The sequence below is a fragment of the Hemitrygon akajei genome, chromosome 11 (assembly GCF_048418815.1).
Source record: "Hemitrygon akajei chromosome 11, sHemAka1.3, whole genome shotgun sequence".
Lineage (NCBI taxonomy): Eukaryota > Metazoa > Chordata > Chondrichthyes > Myliobatiformes > Dasyatidae > Hemitrygon > Hemitrygon akajei.
The window spans coordinates 60,806,568-60,829,516 of record NC_133134.1 but is presented as its reverse complement, the minus strand read 5'-3'; positions in this window follow the sequence as shown (position 1 = coordinate 60,829,516).

Below are 22,949 nucleotides of genomic sequence, written 5' to 3'. Positions count from 1 at the left end.
ACTAACTGGCCTATAATTTTCTTTCTTCTGACTTTCTCCCTTCGTGAAGAGTGGAGTGACATTTGTGATTTTCCAGTCTTCAGGAACCATTACGGAATTTTGTGATTCTTGAAAAATCATTACTAATGCCTCCAGTCTCTTCAGCAACCTCTTTCAGAATCCTGGGTGTACACCATCTGGTCCAGTTGACTTATCTATCTTCAAACCTTCCAGTTTCCCAAGAACCTTCTCACTAGTAATGATAATTTCACACACTTGACACCTGAAACTTCCACCATGCTGCTAATGTCTTCCACTGATGCAAAATACCTATTCAGTTCATCTGTCATTTCCTTATTCCCGCCCCCCCCCCCCCCCATTACAACCTCTTCAGCATTGTTTTCCAGTGGTCTGATATCCACTCTCACCTCTCTTTCACATTTTATGTATCCGAAGAAACTTTTGGTATCCTCTTTAATATTATTGGCTAGCTTACTTTTGTATTCCATCTTTACCTGCGTAATGACCTTAGTTGTCCCCTGTTGGTATTTAAAACTTCTCAATCCTCTAACTTCCCATTAATTTTTTCTCTTATATGTCCTCCTATTGGCTCTTACGTTGGTTTCAATGGGTCTTGTTAGCAACTTTGTGAAACCTTGTCTTTAGAGTATTTCTTCCCTTTTGGGATGTATACATCCTGCGCCCTTCAAATTGCTACAGGTAATTCCAGCCACTGCTGCTCTGCTGTCACCCCTGCCAGTGTTCTTTTCTTATCAATTCTGGCCAGCTCCTCGCTCATGCCTCTGTAATTCCCTTTACTCCACTGTAGTACTGATACATCTGATGTTAGCTTCTTCTCAAACCTCAGGGTGAATTTGATCATATTATGATCACTTTCCCTTAAGGATTCTTTTACCTTCACCTCTCTAATCAATTCCAGGTCATTGCACAGCACCCAATCCAGAAGAGCTGATCTCCTAGTTGGCTCAACTACAAGCTGGTCTAAAAGGCCATGTCATAGACATTCTAGAAATGTCCCCTCTTGGAATCCAGCGCCAATCTACCTGCATATTGCATATACATTTTCTCAGTCTATCTGTGAATTGAAATCCCTCATGACTTTTGCAACATTGCCCTGTTGGCATGCATTTTCTATATCTCGTTGTAATTCGTAGACCACATCCTTATTACTGTTTGGGGGTCTGTATATAACTCCCATCGGGGTCTTTTTACCCTTGCAGTTTCTTGGTGTTGTGCATTCGGAGATGCTCAGCTGCACACCACTGCTGGAAAATGTGTAGTTATTTGAGTTACTGTTGCCTTCCTGTCTGCCCATTTTCCTCAGACCTCTCTCATTAACAAGACATTTTTTCCCATAGAACTGACACTCACTGGACGTCTGTTTTTTTTTGTTTTTCGCACCATTTTCTGTAAACTCTAGAGACTGGTGTACATGAAAATCACAAGAGATCAGCAGTTTCCAAGCACCCCATCTGGCACCTGCAATCACTCCACGGTCAGTCTCTTAAATTCCTTCCCCATTCTGATGTTCAAGTCAAGTCAAGTCAACTTTTATTGTCATTTCGACCATAACTGCTGGTACAGTGCATAATAAAAATGAGACAATGTTTTTCAGGACCATGGTGTTACATGACATAGTACAATAACTAGACTGAACTACGTAAAAAAAAACACAGAGAAAGCTACACTAGACCACAGACCTACACTGGACTGCATAAGGTGCACAAAAATAGTGCAGACATTACAATAAATAATAAACAGGACAGTAAGGCAAGGTGTCAGTCCAGGCTTCGGGTATTGAGGAGTCAAAGTCTGAACAACAACTGAACCTCTTGACCAATGTTTTTATGCATTGAGTTGCTGCCACATGATTGGCTGATTAGACATTTGTATTAACAAGCAGGTGTACCTAATAAAATGGCTACTGAATGTACGTGCCTGTGATGCTGCAGCAATTACATTTTCATTGCCCCTGCATATCCATGTGCTTACTGGATGTATGTCAGATTAGATTTGACCTTGACTTTGATAGCCCTGTTTCTGTGCTGAATCTCCCTATGACTCTGTTCCAATGAATCAGAGGAGAATGTAGCAGAAAGTGATGCTGCTCACCCCATCATCTTCATGCTGTCTTCAACACTGAGATTTTTTCTCTTTACCTGACTCGATTTAGATAAGTTCTATTAGATTTACTTTTGCTAAATTCTGGATTGTGACATCACATTGGCTCTGTGTTTCCATTTCACAATTCAAAGCATTTAATTGGTAGAAAGTGCTTTGCTACACCATGATGTATATTTGAAAAATCCTCAGGGTTATCTGGGAAAAATGGGGGAGCGAGATGGGAACACAGAGGAGACAAAAGACAGTGCAGATGCTGGAATGTGGAGCAACACACAAAGAGCTGGAGGAGGACTGAGACCCTTCACCAGGACTGCTGTAACTGGAAGAGTCCAGATGAAGATGCTGCCTGATCTGCTGAGTTCCTCCATCTTTTGATGAGCGAGCTATTTGGGAAGCTGTTTCAAGAAGCTAGCACAGTTGGGCTAAGGGGTCTATTTACCTGATATAATATTCCATGAGTGATACAGAGATTCTTTAAGCATTTCAGGCACCAATATGGCAATTCTGAGGTAAATATGCTTTGAATTCAATTCTTGGTCTGCACAGAGATGGTCAACCATGATCGAGCAGAAGCAGGAGCCTCAGCTTAGCACAAGAGCTCTGCAAAGTTGGACAAAATTCAGTACCTTGTCCTGATTCTGAGAGTAAGCTCCTGGCAGAGGCAGAGGAATCCTACAGCTGCCTTGTCCCTGAACTGCTGCACTTGGTAGAAGGTTTGAAGTATTCCTGACAAAAAAAAACAGAAGGGAGGGCAGGCAGAGTAATGCAGCTGGTGGAGCTGCTGCCTCACAAATCCATCAAATTAGCTTTGATCCTGACCTCAGGTCCTATCTGTGTGGAGTTTGCATGCTCTCCTTCTGAATGCATGTATTTCACCTCAGTGCTTGGCTGCTTCCCACATCCCAACAAAATGTGTGGGTTGGTAAGTTAATTGGCCACTGTAAGTAACAACCAGCATGGGTAAGTGATGGAATCTTGTAGAGCAGCAGAACTGATAGGGATGTTGCAACAATAGGTTACAGGGAAAAATTAGTGGGGTAAAAGTATTTTTCTCTGAGCTGGCATAGATCTGATGGACTGAGTGGCCTCCTTCTAGATCATAAAAAAAAATCATCCTTCTATGACAGGGCTACCAGAATGGTAAATCTTCTGCAAAAAACTGTAGGTAAAAAAATAAACATCCAGCAGGTGCCCTAGTCTGCACTCAGTGGTAGGTAAAAAGGAGGCAGATTAACCCTTCACGTGTGCCCTTGCTAGGTCCCAGGGCTTGTTGGTGACCCATAGCGTTCAAGTCAATCCAGGGCCAAGCTGGGAAGGAGGCAGCACCTGGCTGGTGGTGAAACATCTTACTGATGCTTCTGTTTATGACGACCAAATGTTTCATGTAGATTATGGCAACTTATCCATATCATTGACTTGAATTGTATCCTAGGCTGCACAGAGCTGGCTCCAGCAAGCATTGGCACCATTTTCAATTCATTTGGCTCTGCTTTATTCAGCTGTCTTCTTTCCGGTTTCCTTAAAAACATCACATGCACGTGTGATACACACACTCACGCACACATACACACACAGAGAGCCAAATAACAATATGTCCCCAAAGAGCTACGTACACACACACACACACACACACACACACACACACACACACACACACTCACACACACACAGCTAACAATATGAACACACATAGATCAATATACAGGTATAAATACACCACATACACATGCAAATAACATTATACATACATTTACAAAACAGATCACACACACATGTTGACCCTCAGAAACAAAAATAATGCACTTGCAGGATCAAATCACTCTCTGATAATCCCAGCATTGAAGAGATCAGTCCTCAAGCCTGAAGCATCAAATCTGCTGAAGAAGGTATAAATTGTACAGACCTGCTGCCCAGCAGTTTAGTTCCAGTATCCTCGCTTCACTGCTCAGCCTTCTGAATGTAAGTCATGTACCTCTGCCCTGCTGCACCATATTCCTCTTGTGACCCAACGACTGGAAGAGAGAAGGATTTACTTATACAGCACCTTCCATCATCTCAGGATGTCCTAAAACACTTTATTGCCAATGAAGTCTTACTCTATGGACCAATAATCATCATTCACAGTTGCAATCGTTCACAAGGTGCACAACGTACATTGAGTCCACGGTCTCCCACCGTGACCCTGGAACAAAGAGTAACAGAGAGCAGAATGGAATGTGGGGAAATTGGTTTCCAGGGTGATGCCACCGTGGGTGTGTAGGTATCGCTATATGAGTCTCCAGGATGAGCATGAAAGTCAGAGCAGAGCTGCTGTGGCTCAGTAGGTTTTTAGCAGATTGTCAAAGATCCAAGTCCCAAATTAGAGGCTTGAGCACACACACAAAATGCTGGAAGTGCTCAGCAGGTCAGGCAGATTCTGTGAAGAGGAAAGAATTGTTGACATTTCAAGCCAAGTCAACTGTTCATTTCCCTTCATAGATGTTGCCTACTGTGCTGAGTTCCTCCAACATTCTGAGTAATTGCTGAAGATTTCCAGCGTCTGCATAATCTCGTTTGTCTCTGACTTGTTACTCAGGTTTTCTGTGTTTTGGATATAGATATGAATATGGACTTGGACTATGGACATTTTTTCAGTCTTATAACATTTTATATTCCGTGTTTTTCACTTGATCTTTCTCATTTCTTTTGGGTGCATGAGTGGTGAATGGGGGGCGCGCGTTAATGCTTCTGTTCCGTTTTTGTTCCTTCCTTTGTTGGGGAGGGGGGATTTGGGGGTTGGTTATTGTGCTGCCGTTCTTCTCTTTCTCTGTTTCATGCCTATCTGGAGAAGAATTTCGGTGTTGGATACTTCGATAATAAATTGAACCTTTGAGCACACAGTTGAGTGTGACATTATAGTGCAGTGTTGCACTGTCAAAGATGCTGTTCTTCAGCAGTGACATGGGGCTAAGGATACTTTGGGTGGCTGTAAAAGACCCCACAGTATAATTCAATAAAGTGCATAGGCTCTGTTGGGGGTTGGGACATTTTCTATGCATACACTGCATCCAACATGACCAGTTCAGATATTTGGGCTGCAGGAGACTGCTGTGTATAGGAAAGGTTTCATTTATTATAGCAGTGACACACTCCCCCCCCTCCCCCTCCCCCACCCTATTGAGTGACAGTACACCAGTGACTGGAGGGTGTAGTAAATAGACTGTAGAAGGTGAAGTGGAAGTAGGGTGGAGAATTTGCCTTCACAGATGCAACCAGACTCATTGAGTTTCTCCAGTGGTTTGTGTGCTGCTGGGCGGCAAGATCACTCTCTCTCTGTGATTTTATGCAACATTAATCAGACTTACTACTGCAAATCTCTTCCCTCAAAAGTCGTGAATGTCTGTTCTGAGGGCTGTATCAGGAGGCCCCTTGCTCCCCCCCCCCCCCCACTTCACAGTCTGAATGTCTCGTACGTTAAGTATGAATTGCCCAGGTGAGGTAATGGAGATCATATCCCAGAACAAAGCAAGAGCACTGCTCTGTAACTCCAGGGTTAACAAGTCTGCCCTGGACAAGAGAGGTCACTGTTGTTTTAAACAGCGGAACCTTGCCTTTCAACACCATGGGAAGAAAAGGCGATTTACAGCTTCACGCTGGAAGTGGCGTACTTACTGCGGAATACCCTTTGACCATATCGTAGCTTTCTTTGTTGGTTGTAGCTGAGTTATACAGAGAAGGTAGCTCCCTACTGATAATTTGCAGTAAACAGCTTTTAGTGAAGTCGCAGGACAGTCTCTGTCACACCTGCTGCTGCACTTCAGGCACATCCCACTTGGTATCATCCAAAAGACTGCCTGCGAATTTCATGCAACCTCTTTCACAAGACGAAGGAGACCACTGAACCCCACGTACCTGAGCCGAAGCAGATTCTCTGAGAGCTCTCCCCTCAGACTCTCCTCCCTGCAAGTGTTTTCCCTTCAATCTTTGACTTAATTTTCCAAATACCCTGAGGAGAGAAGGAGAGTGTTACTCCTGCAGTTATCTCTGCGTTCTCCACCAGCCCCATCTCCGCCCAAAACCTCCAACCTCTTTCAGATCTGACCTCCTGAACACCTCTACTTTCAGTTGATCTGTTCCTTGTAGACACCCCTTTAATATTCAAGGACTAGAGCTCTGTAATTCCTTTCCCAAATCTCTCTCTGTCTCCCTTCCCTTCCTTGAACTGCAACCTCTAACCTTTATATCTGACCAAGCTTTCAGTCCCAAGCACATGCGGAATGGAGGTGGACCGGTGTGACAAAATGTTGTTTTTGTTACACCCTGCAAAATGCCTTGGAAGGTTTTACAACACTATTCCTTGTACAGTAGCAGTTTCACTTCCTCTAAAATGGTCACAAACAACAGAGGCTTTTGAAATGAACAACATATGTTGCAACATATTTGCTGGTGTGTTGTTCACTTTGCACGTGGAAGCCATTTTGACCAAGGCAACCATGTTGCAGTAAGCAGAAAGCATCCACAAAATGAACGTGTATTGACAGTGCAACTTTCAGGCCAAGTGTTGGCCCACTCACCTCAAGTGCATCATTTCTGAGCACAAGCAACACAGAAGGGAAAGGAATGAATACATTTTAGAAGTGTGAATCAGAGTATGAAGGGATTTAAACCAGTCAATCAGGTACAATTTGTCACTAGCAGTTTTAACTAAAGCATTATTTGGATCAACAAGGGTCCAGTTAGCACTCCAAAAATTAGCAAACTAGCAGTCACGCAGGAACGGTAATTGGTTAGGATATGGTCTCCCCACTTGATGAATGGTAGTTGGATTGAGATAGGGTCAGGTTTCATTGGGTTTGAAAGTAGTGAGCATCTGATACCCTGCCAGGACTTGATTGATATTATTAGGGATGACTTAAACTCTGTGGTTGACCTTTGGTGTAGTGTGTACCACGGTGGTCCAATGAGCTGGAGGCAGTGTGGGTGGGTGGTTCCAACGATTCCACAACCAGCTGAACTCGGTGTGAGCCTGCTGTATCTGCCTCCCCTTCCAGCACAGCTCAGGGAACAGATTTAACCCATTCCTCTGCTTCCCTCACATCTGTCCTTGTTAAACACCCTAGGCCTCGTTCAGGAAGAGAAACGTTTCCTGTGGACATACTAAATAAACCCATAATAGAATAATAACCATCATAGAATCAAGAAAGACGACTCCCCCTCCCCGTGAAAAAGACAACAAACTGTGCAAATACAAAAAGAAAGAAATAATAATAATTAATAAATAAGCAATAAGTATTGAGAACATGAGATGAAGAGTCCTTGAAATTGAATTCATATATTGGTGGGAAAATTTCAGTGATGGGACAAGTAAAGTTGAATGAAGTTTTCCACTCTGGTTCAAGAGCCTGATGGTTGAGGGGTAATAACTGTTCCTGAACTTGGTGGTGTGAGTCCTGAGGCTCCAAGATGACAGCACCCAGATGTGGTGGGGATCTCTTATGATAGATACTGCTTTCCTGCCATCTCAATGGTTCTCCACACAGCCTTAGAGCACCTGGACAATGCAAATACCAACAATACCAACAGAGGGTGGTGAGTGCGTGGAATGGGCTGCCGGCAACGGTGGTGGAGGCGGATACAGTAGGGTCTTTTAAGAGACTTTTAGATAGGTACATGGAGCTTATAGGTAAGCCTAGTAATTTCTAAGGTAAGGAGATGTTCGGCACAACTTTGTGAGCCAAAGGGCCTGTATTGTGCTGTAGGTTTTCTATGTTTCTAATATGTCAGGATGCTGTTCATTGACTATAACTCAGCATTTAACACCATCATTCCTACAGTCCTGATCGAAAAACTACAGAACCTGGGCTTCAGTATCTCCCTCTGCAACTGGATTCTCGACTTCCTAACTGGAAGACTACAGTCTGGGTGGATTGGAAGTAACATCTTCACCTCGCTGACAATTAGCACTGGCGCTCCACAGAGAGGTGTGCTTAGCCCACTCTCTCTACACCCATGAATTATAGTTAGCTCAAACACCAAATATAAATTTGCTGATGATAGAACTATTGTGATGAAGGGGTGCGCAGGAACAAGTTAGTTTCCAGCATCTGCAGATTTCCTCCTGTTATACCAGTTAGTTGAGTATTGTTGCAGCAACGTCTCTTACCCTCAATGTCAGTAAGACCAAAGAGCTGATAGTGGACTTCAGGAAGGGTGAGATGAGGGATCACAAACCAATCCTCATAGAGGGATCAGAAGTGGGGAGAGTGAGCAATTTCAAGTTCCTGGGTGTTAGTGTCTCTGAGGTTCTAACCTGGACATAACATATTGATGCAGCTATAAAGAAGGCTGTTCTTTATATTTCATTTGGAGTTTGAGGAGATTTGGTTTGTCAGCTAAAACACTCAAAAACTTCTACAAATGTACCATGCAGAGCATTCTGGGTGGCTGCGTCACATCTGCTATGAGGGCGGTGGAGGTGGGGGCGGGGGGTGGGGGCTTGCAAATGCACAAGATCAAGTAAGTTGCAGAAATTCATAAAACCAGTCATCTCCATCGAGGGTACCAGCCTCCATAATATCAAAGACATTTTCAAGGACTATGGCCTCAGGAAGGAGGCGTCCATTATTAAGGATCCCACTACCCAGGACATTTGCTCTTCACGCTGTTACTGTTGGGAAGGAGGTACAGTGATTCAGGAGCAGCTTCTTTTCCTCTGCCATCCAATTTCTAAATGGACATTGAACCCTTGAACATTACCTCACTACTTCTTTATTTCTGTTTTTTTTTGCACTACTTATTTTAACTTAACTATTTAATGGAGACATATACATTTAATGTAACTCAGTCTTTATTTCTATATTTATTTATTATGTATTTCATGTATGTCTGTGATGTTACAAACGTTGTAAATCTGATTCTGATTTAAAGATACTCACCCCTCTCCACCACTCCAATGACAACTGGCTCGTGGACCTCTGGTTTCCTCCTCCTGAAGCCAATAATCAGCTTCTTCATCTTGCTGACATTGAGTAAGAGGTTGTTGTTATGGCACCACTCAGGAGGATTTTCAGTCTCCCTCCTGTATGCTGATTCATCACCACCTTTGGTTTGGCCTATGACAGTCAGCAAACTTGAAAATGGCATTGGAGCTGTGCTGTCCTCACTTTACAGTCATAAGTGGTACACCGTCTGGACTATCACTTTATGTGAGTTCACCTTCCTGAGAATGTTTGCATGTCGGCCTCAGAGCCTGAAGCTCTCAGATCATCGGGGCCTGTGGGAGTTGGTGATGGTTTCTCCATACTTTGATGGTCAAAGCAAGCATAGAAGGCATTAAGTTCATTTGGAAGTGAAACTAAGTCTGATTAACCAGTCTTGGACCTTATGAAGACACAGTAATTTTAGGAGAAAGATTGCAGTTTACATTGTCACTAGAATTAATACTTACATTGCAATGACACACAAGCTTCTCACCAAAATATCTGCACCAAAACTAATTGTCACCAAAAATAAAGGAATTAGGAGAAAAGTGTCCAGAACCAATAAGAATTAAACCACCCCATAAAATTTACCTCATACATTATTAACAGTAATGGGTAGGCTGATTTAGAAACTGCACTTGCCCCCAGGGTTCAGGCGACAGTTACAAACTGCACCAAAGGACAGTGGTGCAGTAATGCGACTGCTGGTGCTGCCAGATCATTCCGATGATTTAAAGGCAATGCGAAATTCAGCATAGAAACAAATTTTCAGTGTCTTCTGTAAATACCCACAGGCCAGCAATTGCCTGCTGCCCTCACCAACTGCTGTCGGTTTTATAAAGGTGCTTTGACTTGAGGGGAAAGTGTCGATTGATATCCCAGGAGCAGCACTCTGTGGTTGCAGGGCTATCTTTCATCTGAGTTGTTTGCTTGCCCTCTCAAGTGGGTGTCAATGATTCCACTACACTATTTTGAAGGTAGTTCTTATCAAGAATCTTTTTCCTCTAGGATATTCTTCTTGATGCCCTGGCCAACATCTTTGATGCACATCTGGTAGCACTACGGGCTTCGAGGGGAATGAAAACACGGCTTCAGGGAGATAGAGAGAGGCTAAGTGAATGGGCGAGGACGTGGCAAATGGATGGTGGTGTAGAGAATGTGGGGTACTGTTGTTTGAAGTAGATCTGGTGTTCTGTGGAGCCTAGAAGCCTTGCTACATAATTCAGTGAAAGATAACTTGCAGATGTAGAGAAGAAAGCATTAAATTGGCCCTTGTGACAAGCGGGTTTGAGAAGAGACACTTTGCTTCAGTTATACAAGGAAACCGATTCTGGAATATCACATACAGGTCTGGTCTGCTTGTGGAAGATATACATGCAATAGGGAGAGTGTAGCTGAGGTTCACTAGACTGCTTCCTGAGATGACTGATATTAAAGATTAGAGTTGTTTGTCACATCTGCATTGCGACATACAGAAAAATGTGTACATTACATCAAATCAAATCAGCGAGGATCGTGTAAAGCATCCTCCAGGTGTCACACACTTCCAACACCAAAGTGGAGTACCCACAACTCACTGACCCAAAATGTGTGCCTTTGGAATGTGGGAGGAAACTGGAGCACCTGGAGGAAACCCACACGCTCGTGGGGAGAAGATAGAAACTTTTTGCAGACAGTGGCAGTGTAATAATGTAAAGCTAACCGCTACGACCCAATGTGTTGACAATTTCTTACCCCTCCTCTAGATGCTGCCCAACCCCGTAAGCTCCTCCAGCAGATTGTTTGTGATTCCTGACATAATTGGTTTTCTATGTGAAATGATCTTAAACAGACTGTATCTTATTCTCTTGAGACTAGCAGAATGAGAGGTGATTTCATAGAAACAGCCAACATTTCTATTGGGATTGACAGGGCTGATGTGTCCCTGCCTGGGGTATCTAAAAACAAACATCACAATCTCAGAATAAGGGATCGGCCGTTCAGGACAGAGTGAGACAAAATGTCTTCACTCAGAAGGTAGGGAATCTTTGGAGTTCTCTCCCCAGAGGACTGTGGAGGCTCAGTTGCTGAGCATGTTGATCCGGAGACTGATAGATCTCCAGATATTAAGGAAATCAAAAACGTGGAGCTGAAGTGGCACTGAGGTAAAAGATCAGCTTAGTGGACGGCAGCACAGACGTGAAGGGCCGAATGGCCTACTTCTGGTTCTGCTTCCTTTGGTACCCTTGTGTTACTCCTCATATCAACATCTGGAGACATAGCGTCTTCAGACTACTGCTTTTTGGGAGAGCGTGCTGTGGTTAAGTGGGCTGCTGAATTATAACAATAACCACTCTTCAAAAGCACTTGATTGGCTGTGAAGAGCCTTGGGGTAGCCATAGACTGTAAAAGGCATGGCAGAAAGGCAAGGCTTTCTCTTATTTGCAATTTTGACAAACATGTCCCTGATTGAGGCAGCATTCTGTTGGAAGAGATGTCGAAGGAAAGGTGCAGGGAAGTACCTTGTGATCTCCCCTGGCCGTTCATATTTGACATCGAGTTCTCTTGCCTTTCCTCTCCCTGTTCATTTGGGAATTAACCCAAAGCCAGAAACAGCAGAAACTCTCAGTGCTGGGCAGCATCTGCTGGGGAAAAAGCAGGACTAAAGTTTTGGGGTTAATGGACTTGCTTAGGTAAAGAGGCAGCAGAAGGTGAGAGGCGGTGGTGGGGAGAGAACAAAAGGGGAAGCTTGTGTTCAGGAGAGAGCAGGTGACAAAAGGAACGATGGTGCAAGATGGGAGAGCCTGGTAACCAGGCCAAAATACAGATTCAAAACTGGACCTGATTTAATCTAAATTACTCCTTTATCATCATGATTCCTTCTTGGTGTTTGGGCATGAAGCCTGGGAATTAGCATCTGCTCCCAGTTACCCCAAGGAAGCACTAGTGCTCATTGTAAGAGTCCAATTCAAGTGGAGAATGGGGACAAGGAGATTTTAAAGGCATTCAAAATAGTGAAGGCCTCTATACAAGTAAACACAAATCCTCCACAGGTTACAGCAGCATTCCGTTTCTGAGCATTGTTCATAACCTGTGGAATCTGCAGGCACCTGACAGTATATTAAAAAAACATAAACCAACCAAAAGTAACATACGGTTAAATCAAGGTGTTTAACTCAACCTTTCGTATTTCTGTGCAAGCTACCAGGACATTGTCGCAAACTGAGTTCTCAAGTGGCAGAAATTGTCTGCAGCCCTGCAACAGTCAGCAAATCCATCCCACCGGTCTCCCAAACGTCCGGAAGGTGGGTGGGGGCAATGCAGGGAGGGCCGATATAGTGTCTCCAGTGGTGGCACTGGTGACAGAGTAGCAATCGGAGGTAATTGACAGAAGAGCTGGGAATGGCTGAGGTTTCAGTTCAACTGAGCAAATTGTTATGACAAGGATGCACTGCCCGAGAGGGATAGGGTGGAAAATATCGTTGGCTATTTATCCAGGGGATTAACGTTTTGCAGCAGTATGGGAAAGGCAAGGAGATGGGACTAATGGAATTTCTCTTTCACAAGGCTGCCGGAGCAAATTAAAGGGAATGGGTTCCTTTCTAACCTATATGGCTGGATGATTCTACAGCAGCAGTATTCTAGAGACTTCCTGGGATAACCTACTGCAGTTATCTCCTCACACAGGATGACACCAGTTGGTTCCAATAACCTCCGTTGCCATGGGTTGATTCAGTCCTTGCAGAGAGAAGTGAAGGCAGCAGCAAGGTGTGATGGGCTGAAAATCATGGAGCTTCCATACTTGGCCAGAAAACTGGACAGCAGCCCCAGCGGAACAATTCTCAGGAAGATTGCTGTAAGTCTTCAATGTGAGGCTCTGTGAGTGTGTGTGTGTGTCTCTGCACACGTTGCTTGCCATTGTATTTGTGATTGTGTGTGTACACAGATGTGTCTTTTTCTTTGCTTGTGAGTGTACATGTGTGTCTATGTGCCTGTATGTGTGTTTTACTCGCCTGAGTCTGAGTCTGTATGTGCACGTTGCGTGTCTCAATGTGTGTGTGTGTACATGTACATATGTGTCTGCTTTGCTTGTCTGTGTGTCTAAATACACATGCATGTCTGTGCATCTGAGCCTACTTCCCTGCATACGTGTGTGCGTGTGGTTCTGCTAGTCTGTGTATCTGTATATAGAACATAGAAGGGTACAGCAGAGGAATAGGCCATTCGGCCCACAATGTTGTGCTGAACCAGCAAAAAGCAAATCAAAAACACCTAAGCACTAATCCCTCCTACCGACGCCATGCCCACATCCATTGTGTCTATCTAAACGGCTCTTAAAAGCCTCCAATGTATTTGTCTCTGCCACCACACTAGGCAGCTCATTCCAGGGATCCACTTTGAACCTCTACCATCAATGCATGTCCTCTGGTATGACACATTTCACCATGGGAAACAGCTCCTCTCTGTCCAGTAAACCTCTGTCACATCTTCCCTCTGCTTCAGGCGCTCTAGCATCCTGCTCACCTTATCAAAAAACTCCATCAACCTGCCACACACAAAGCCATGTTGGCTCTCTCTAATTAGGTCATGGGTTTTCATATAACCTATTGCTAAGTATTTTCTCCAGCAATTTTCCTCTAACTGATGCGAGACTCACCAGTCTATGGTTCCCAGGATATTCCTTTGTTCTCTTCTTAAATAGAGGTACATTATTAGACACTGACCAGTCCTCCGGCACCTCGCCTGTGGCTAGAGGGGACACAAAGATACTGGTCAAGGGCCCAGCAAACTCGTCTCTTGCCTCTTTCAAAAATCTGGGGTAAATCCCATCAGGCCCTGATGACTTCTCCGCCTTAATACTCATTACGAGTCTTAACACCTCCTTCTCCTTGACCTCTGAAATCCCCTAGCGTATTTATACACTCAGCACTGATCACCTGGTCCCCCATATCCCTTTCCTAAGGACATACTGAAGCAAAGTGCCTCACTCACATTCTCCACATCCAATCAAATGATCCCCCTTTATCCAGTCCCACCCTCTGCCGACTTATCCTCTTGCTCTGGATGTATGTATAGAATGCCTTGGGATTAATCTTAATCCCTACTTGCCAAGGACTTTTCATTGTCCCTCCTGGCTTTCCTAATTCCCTTCTTTAGTTCTTTTCTGGTTCCTTTATACTCCTCATGTGCTTTGTTCGATTCTAACTTCTGAAACTTAACATACTTTTCCTTTTTCTTTTCCTTCTTGTCTAAATTCATCACCTCGCTGGACATTTAAGGTTCTCTTATCTTTCCATCCCCGTACTTCCTTCTAACAGGAACATATCTTTCCTGTATTCTGTGCAATTTACCTTTAAACACCCATCTAATGTAGTAAAAATGTATTCCCAATTGACACTTCTTAGTTCCTGCCTAATGCCCTTGTAATATATGTGTCTGTAAATGACTGTTTTATTTTCCTTGGAGTAGTTTTTGATTTCTGAGAATGTCATCATGTGTTTGTGATTCCATATTTGCCCACTTATTTGTGTCCACTTATGAAGTGATAGGATAGTGTAGATACTGTATCAATATCTTTTCCCCAGGCTGAAAAGTCTATTACTAGGGAGCATCCATTTATGGTGAGGGGCGAGGGTTTTACTGCCAGGTGTGATGGTGGAGGGGTATACAAGAGAGGCATTTAAGATGCTCTTAGGCAGATAAGTAAGCAGAGAATGCAGACATACATAAGTGCAGGCACAAGTGCTTAGGTGTTAATAGCAGAATTAGTCTGGCACAATATGATGGGCTGAAGGGCCAGTTCCTGTGTGTACTGTTCTATGTTTGACCACCATTAAAAGATGGTTGTGTTTTTATTTATTTCATTATTGCCCTTACTGTATATACAGTAAGTAGGCTCTTGTAATTATTGCAGCAACTTCAGCATCATTGAATCACTTTGCCTTATTCAGAGACTGCGTACGTTGTTCTCTGAAAGCAGATCTTACAATCGTAGATTCATTGCAGTACAGCAGAAGGTATTTCAGCCCACTGAGTCTCTGCCTGCTCCTATTACACAATCATTACCCTGGTCTGCCCCTCAAACACCTGTACGTTATTCTCTCTCCGTATTAACCCCTCTGATTGGTCCATCTTCATCAACCCCATAAATGTGCAGCCTTAGGTGGAAATCAAAAACTTAAAATGCTAGGAATCTGAAGTAAAAGCAGAGGAAACTAGACTCTACTGGGTAAGATATTGAAATAAGCCCTCTGCCCTCCCAGGTGGCCTTGCAGTAGTATTCTTTTTTAAAAAATATCAAAGAGATCTTCCTGTGTCCAATGTTTATTGCACTGTTAACATCAGAAGGAGTATTTCTGATGGCAGGAGTCTCTTTCAGAAGCTGCTGAAGTTAGGAAGGTACTGGAATAATGAATTGGGACCAGCATCAGCTGATGTTCAACTATTCCACTGGGTAGTCAGCCCAGAACACCCGGTCAAGCTTGTTGTCAGGACTGGAATTTGAATCTTATCACAGAACAGTGCCGGTGGCTACCACTCGGACAAAGCATCAACCATCAGCTGAAGGCTCTACTATCCTACTCCAACACTTGGGCTAACTTTCTCTCTCACTGTCGAGGAGTGAGTTAACATTGTCTGTGTGATTTGTGAGCCTGCATCCTGGTAAAACACAAGCCTGTACTTACACTGATATTCTTAGCACAGAGAACACAGGACATTGTTAAGAACGTCTGCTGATTGATTTGTAATGTGTTTGTTTCCCTGTATACAAGCTCGAGTTTTGCTCTGACTCGTTCCTGGACTGGATTTGCCAATGGTGTTGTTACCACTGAGTACTCCAGATCAGCTGATACTTTTCTCTTTTTACGTGTACTTTTAGAATAAACTGACCTTTACATTTTTTTCTGACTGTTGTATGCCTTTCATGTATTAACTCGAATCCACTTCTCCCTACATTTACTTGCAACGGCACTTAATGGAGCCAGTTAGCTCAATAGATCCATGCCATCTCCCACCAGTTTCCGTTTTCCATTCCTATTCTACTATAGCTCTGTAACATATTACTTTTTCTTTTTCCCCATGCCCAGCTCTCCCTTCCCTGCCCACCAATACCTTTTTCTCCTTTGCTATCAATCTTTGGGACATGGGGTGAAACTGGAGCACTCAATGAAATCTACAACATTTTGTCCTTCATATATTCTATAACAATGCACATTAGAGTGTAGAACTCACTGCTACTTTGAGCCTTGAAGGAAGCAGCTTATGGGAAAGATGAGTTACATAGAAACATAGAAAACCTACAGCACAATACAGGCCCTTCGGCCCACAAAGTTGTGCTGAACATGTCCCTACCTTAGAAATTACTAGGCTTACCTATAGCCCTCTGTTTTACTAAGCTCCATGTACCTATCCAAAAGCCTCATAAAAAACCCTATCATATCCACCTCCACGTATCCACTCTCTGAGTAAAAAACTTACCCCTGACATCTCCTCTGTACCTACTTCCCAGCACCTTAAACCTGTGTCCTCTTGTGGCAACCATTTCAGCCCTGGGAATAAGCCTCTGACTATCCACACGATCAATGCCTCTCATCATCTTATATAGCTCTATCAGGTCACCTCTCATTCTCCTTCGCTCCAAGGAGAAAAGGCCGAGTTCACTCAACCTATTCTCATAAGGCATGCTCCCCAATCCAGGCAACATCCTTGTAAATCTCCTCTGCACCATTTCTATGGCTTCCACATCCTTCCTGTAGTGAGGCGACCAGAACTGAACACAGTACTCCAAGTGGGATCTGACCAGGGTCCTATATAGCTGCAACATTACCTCTCGGCTCCAAAATGCAATTCCACGATTGATGAAGGCCAATACACCGTACGCCTTCTTAACCACAGAGTCAACCTGCGCAGCTGCTTTGAGCGTCTTATGGAATCGGACCCCAAGATCCCTCTGATCCTCCACACTGTCAAGAGACTTACCATTTTAATACTATGTTCTGTCATCATATTTGACCTACCAAAATGAACCACTTCACACTTCACTCCTGTAAGTACAGGAGAGAAAGGAATACAAGATGGAGGCACAGTTTGTTTGCAGGAAAACAATCCAATGGATTGGTTGGGTCATATCATCTGTTTCTGTGTTAAAAAATTTCTCCTTAATGGTATGCAGTGAAGAAAGGAAGTCACTGATACCTTTCAAGTGGACAGCATCAGATGTTCCTGGAACTCTCTTCACTGGGGACTCTAGGAAGAAGAAAGGTCTATTCTGTCTGCTAAGCTGTTCCTTACTCATCTGCTATGATGCTTAACAAACTATTAAACCTGACTACTGTAACCTTAGAAATATTTTTAATAAACACTTTCCTTTTGACAGGGAATGCACTTGTGCCACTTGGGATGGCTGCTGTAAATGAGCTCAGTGAAGATCTTTGCAAGCCCTCTGTTGTGGTGTTTGTCACTTTACAAATAATTCTGGGAAACCAGTCACTCTCAAGGACCTAAAATTGACAGGAGGCTTGAAGTTTCAATATAAATTCACTTTGTAAAAAAAACTTGTAACAAAGCAACCTTCATATTTTCTGGTAGGGAAATAGATTCTCATTCTCTGCTGATGTACTGCCTTTCTCTGTCAGGCTCTTTACAATAATCCTTCTCTTGACTGAATGGTTTAATGGCATCTGCAGCATATTCAAATTTCAAATCTTCATTGTGCTATCAAAGTGTCAAAGACTGAGTTTCATTCTACTTCCTGTTGCAGGAAATCTATTCCATTTCTTGTCATCCTTCTGATGCATTGAGAACCAACACAGATTAAAAATCGCAAACACAAGAGATCCTGCAGATGCTGGAAATCCAAAGCAACACACACGAAATGCTGGAGGAACTCAGCAGGCCAGGCAGCATTCATGTAAACAGTCCACATTTCAGGATAAGACCCTTTGTCAGGACTGGAAAGGAAGGGGAGGAAGAAGTACAAGGTGGCAGCTGATCGGTGAAACAGGGAGTAGGGAGAGGGTGAAGTAAAGAACTGGGAAGTTGATCGGTGAAAGAGATCAAGGGCTGGAGAAGGGGGAATCTGACAGGAGAGGACTGAAAGGGAAGGGGCAGGAGCACCAGGGGGAGGTGAGATGCAGGTAAGGAGATAAAGTGAAAGTGGGAAACAGGAATGGGGAATGGTGAAGGGGGGAGGCAATTACCAGAAGTTCAAGAAATCGATGTTCATGCCATCAGATTGAAGGCTACCCAGACAGAACATAAGGTTGCTCCTCCAGCCTGAGTGTGACCTCATTGTGGCAGTAGAGGCGGCCGTGGGCTGACATGTTGGACTGGGAATGGGAAGTAGAAATGAAATCGGTGGCTACTGATAAGCAGGTGACAAATCAGCATATCTCTGACTCAGTTGTGCAATGATCCAGCTAATAGGAAATGTTCTGTTTCCTTTCCAATGAGGTGGAGTGGTTTGCTGGATAGCCAATGGCAGCACATTAGAGGAAACAGAAATGTACGATGTCCCCTTCAGCATGGATAGCTGAAGGGCTGACTGATGCTTTGAGATAATCATAGAGGCATTGAGTCATACTGCGTAGAAACAGGCCCTTCACCTACTTACCTCTTTGGCCTTTTCTACTGCTTTACTTTTTGCTAGCTAAATGCACTTCTGTATGGAATGACCTGCCTGGATGACACACGAGCGAAAGCTCCTCACTGTACCTCGGTACATCAGACTATCATAAAAACTGAATGCATTTCCAGTTTGCCTGCGTTGGGATCGCATCCTTCAATAGCTTGGTTATTTAAGTGTCAGTTCCCTCCCACATCCCAAAGACATTAACAACTGTAAATTGTCCCTAGTGTGTAGGTGACTGGTGTAATAGTGAAATAGAATGGGATTAATGAAAGTGGGAGCTTGATGGTTGTTGTTGTGGACTTAGTAATGTATGATTCAATGACTTTGCCAAGGTTTGCTATATTCGACTCAAGGTTAGGAAGCTGATTGGACAACGTATCCATGAGAAAGTGGCTAAAAAGTACACAGGATTCAGGGCCTTGTAACTAGAGGTGCAGAGTACAAGAGCAAAATATTCATAATAGCCATCAAAGTCAAAGTCGAGTTTTTTGACACATGCACGAGAACACACTTAGGCACAGGCGCAATGAAAAACTGACTTGCAGCAGTACGACGCTTTACAGTTCCAGCAACCCAGGTTCAATTCCCGCCGCTGAGCTTGAGCAAGACCATGTGGGTTTCCTCCTCTCACAGTCCAAAGACGTACTGGTTGGTAGGTTAATTGGTTATAGTCCTGGGAGTAGGTTAGGATTGAATCGGGTGATTGCTGGGAGGTGCAACGCAAAGGAAGTGCCTATTCGGAGCTGTACATCAATAAGTAAATAAATAACAAGCATGGACACATACGTAGCATCAAATCCACAACATCCACAAGAAAAAGATAAATTATACACAACTTGTGTAAGAACGAAGACAATTAGAGCAAAATCGATTGGAATACAAAGTGGCTGTAGAGTTGTAGTGAGTTACTACTAATGGTAGAAAGGTGCCTGTGATGTCCACCACTGTCCACCACTCTCTGCAGCAAATTACCTTCAGATTGCTGCACCAGACCATGATGCACACGTGCACTTGTGTATAGGACAATAAACTTGACCTTGACTTTAAAAAGAACCAAAAGTGGCATGGAAGATGTTAGTGCGCTGTGAGTGGACGGGGTCTGCATGCTTTGCCACAAGGGAATGGTGAAGGCAGATTCATTGTACACAGAAGGGTTCTTGAGGAACACACACAAAATGTTGGAGGAACTCAGCAGGTCAGGCAGCTTCTATGGAAATGAATAAACAGTCGACATTTCGGGCCGAGACCCTTCTTCAGGACTGAAAGGGAATGGAGATACCAGAATAAAATGGTGGGCGAAGGAGAGGGGGCACTAGCAAGAAGGTCTAGTTTGGCTGAGTGCTAGGTTTAAGATGGAGCTGCTGGAGGTGGGCAACAATTTACTGGTGGTTCTCAATGCAAGAATTACAACTAAATACTTTATTAAAAACGCTGACTCGAGGGTCAAAGTACGCGGGTGTGAAGCACAGTCGGAGCGAGGTCAAGGAGAAATGGTCTGCGAGAGGTCGAGACCGGGTCAGGGCGTGCGGAGCGGAATAATGTCGGAGTGGAGGAGTTTTGGAGACCGTCCACCTAAAACCGAGAGCAAGGTCTGATTGATCTGACTGCCTGTGGGCTCACTTTCATTCGGAATGCTGTTTGCTTACTTCTATTGTTTGCACTATGTGTTTCATCTCTCTCTGCATGTTGGGTATTGGATTTTACTTTCTGGATTCTTTTGGGTTTCTTGTCTTGTGGCTGCCTGTAAGGAGACAAATCTCAATGTTTGCATACTGTGATAATAAATGTATTTTGAACTTTAAGTATCTGAAAGGAAAGAACATGCAGGTGTATAGGGAGTGGGTCAGCTTGATGGGTTTTACATAAAGATGTTATGGTCTCAGTTTACGTTCTCCCTCCACCCTGTAACTACTCTGTGAATCTATACACGTGATCATAAACTTCAGCTTTGCCACTACTGGTGTGGGAATACAGCCACATCTAATCACTCTGAAAATGTACAACCAATTCTTGCCCTTCCCAGCAGTCAGTGGCGATGATGATTTTTTTCAAGGAGGCAGTTCACATAAACTCTCATTCACACACAAACACACACACACACTCACTCACACACACACACACACACACACACTCACACACACACACACACACACTCACACACTCACACACACACTCACACACTCACACACACTCACACACACACACACTCACACACACACTCACACATTCACTCACTCACACACGCACTCACACACACACACACTCACACACTCACACACACACACTCACTCACACACACACTCACACACTCACTCACACACACACACACACACACACACACACACACACTCACACACTCACACACACACTCACACACTCACACACACTCACACACACACACACTCACACACACACTCACACATTCACTCACTCACACACGCACTCACACACACACACACTCACACACTCACACACACACTCACTCACACACACACTCACACACTCACTCACACACACACACACACACACACACACACACACACACACACACACACACACACACACACACACACACACACACACACACACACACACACACACACACACACACACACACACTCCCCAGCACTCCTTTTCTTCTCAGCACCCAGTCTTGCTGGACTATTTAACAAATGGCAGCTATCAAATCCAGCCCAGCCCACCGTACCTCTACCTGGGGCCAATACATGAGTATTTACCAGCAGTGGTCAATGGGCAGCAATCAGGGACTCTGTCTTTACCCACTTGGCCACCTGGGGAACTGAAAATGTCCCTTTAATTAAAACACAACACATCAGAACACATTTGATCCAAATCAGGCAACATCACAGCATAATCCTACTACAAAGGCATTGATACAGGATCTCATTATTCCCAACCACAACCCCTGCCTGTCCTTATTCTGTATGCAGATGAACTTGGCTGGTACTTTAATTCATTTCTCTCTTCCCCCGAGGGCAGATTGAAAGAGAGTGTGAGAGAGAGAGCGCAAAGGCCGAGGGAGTGTGTGTCTGTGTGTGTGTGTGAGAGAGAGTTGGGGAAGTGGGTTGAGAAAGGGTGAGAAGAGACGGGCAAAGGGAAGGGAAGCAGTACAAGATGCATGGGAAGAGAGAGTGGTGGAGAGGTTAGGAACAGAATAAGAAAGGGGGAGAGGTGGTGGAAAGAAAGCATGAGTGAGTTAAAGGGGAAGGACGTGAATGAATGTGAGAGATTAAGTGAGTGAGGGAAAGACCGAGAGGAAGATGGAAGTGGAAACAGAGTGAGCGACTGTGAAGGGAGAGGGACTGGGAGGAAATCAAAACGAGTAAGGTTCAGGATGGGAAACTGCCTCTGTTTAACTGGCTGCCACAGGAGTACAAATAATGATGGCAACGGCAAGAGCTGATTTGACATAAAGGTTTGGCAGTGAGATACTTGAGAAGACAACACTTGTTTTGAATAAAGCTTCACTGGCAGATTTTCTTTCCTGGACTCCTCTCCCTGGCAAGTCTCAGTATATTTTCTCTTTTTAAAAAAGTGGGAATGACAGGCGAGGCGTGTGCCAAGCGTGTCGCAAGTATGTGCCAAGCATGCAGTCAATCCCAAACTTAACCGTGGCAGGGGGAACAACAGTTGGCATCTGTGCAGGCAGCAGGCAAAAACGAAAGCAGGCTTCTGGGCCGCTGCCAGCTGTCTAATTTCTGTGCCTTTGTGCCACAGCCACACCCCACTGCCTTTCTCTGCCATGACCGATTGCCTGTGACGGGGCAGGGCTGCCCCGCTTCTATTCAGTCTGTCAGTTTTGCCTGTTTGATCGAGTTTATTGATGCTCCTCAGCTGCCAGCTGTTTTAACATGGCTTCATCCTCCAGGGTTAACTGGAGAGGGAGTCCCACTCACAGAGAACAGGCCTAAGTGAAGGAAACGGCCACTAGCCATTGAAACAGAACAGAGGTAACAGGATGCATGTAACACACTCCCTGTCAGCAAGGAGAGTGGGAGATAAAATTATGTCCCTTTTTAAGATTCAGCTATTCACTTTTTTATAAAGTGAACAGATGATTATTTTCTTACCCATCCTTAAACAGCTTTTTTTATTATATCCTGTTGTTATGAATATCGGGAGGTGGAATAACATAAATCCTTGGAAAATAAGCATAAATGGGGTAGAGGGGCAGAGAGATCTTGGACTGCACTCTTCATAACCTCAGAAAATGCCAAAGCACTTGCCAGAAAGAA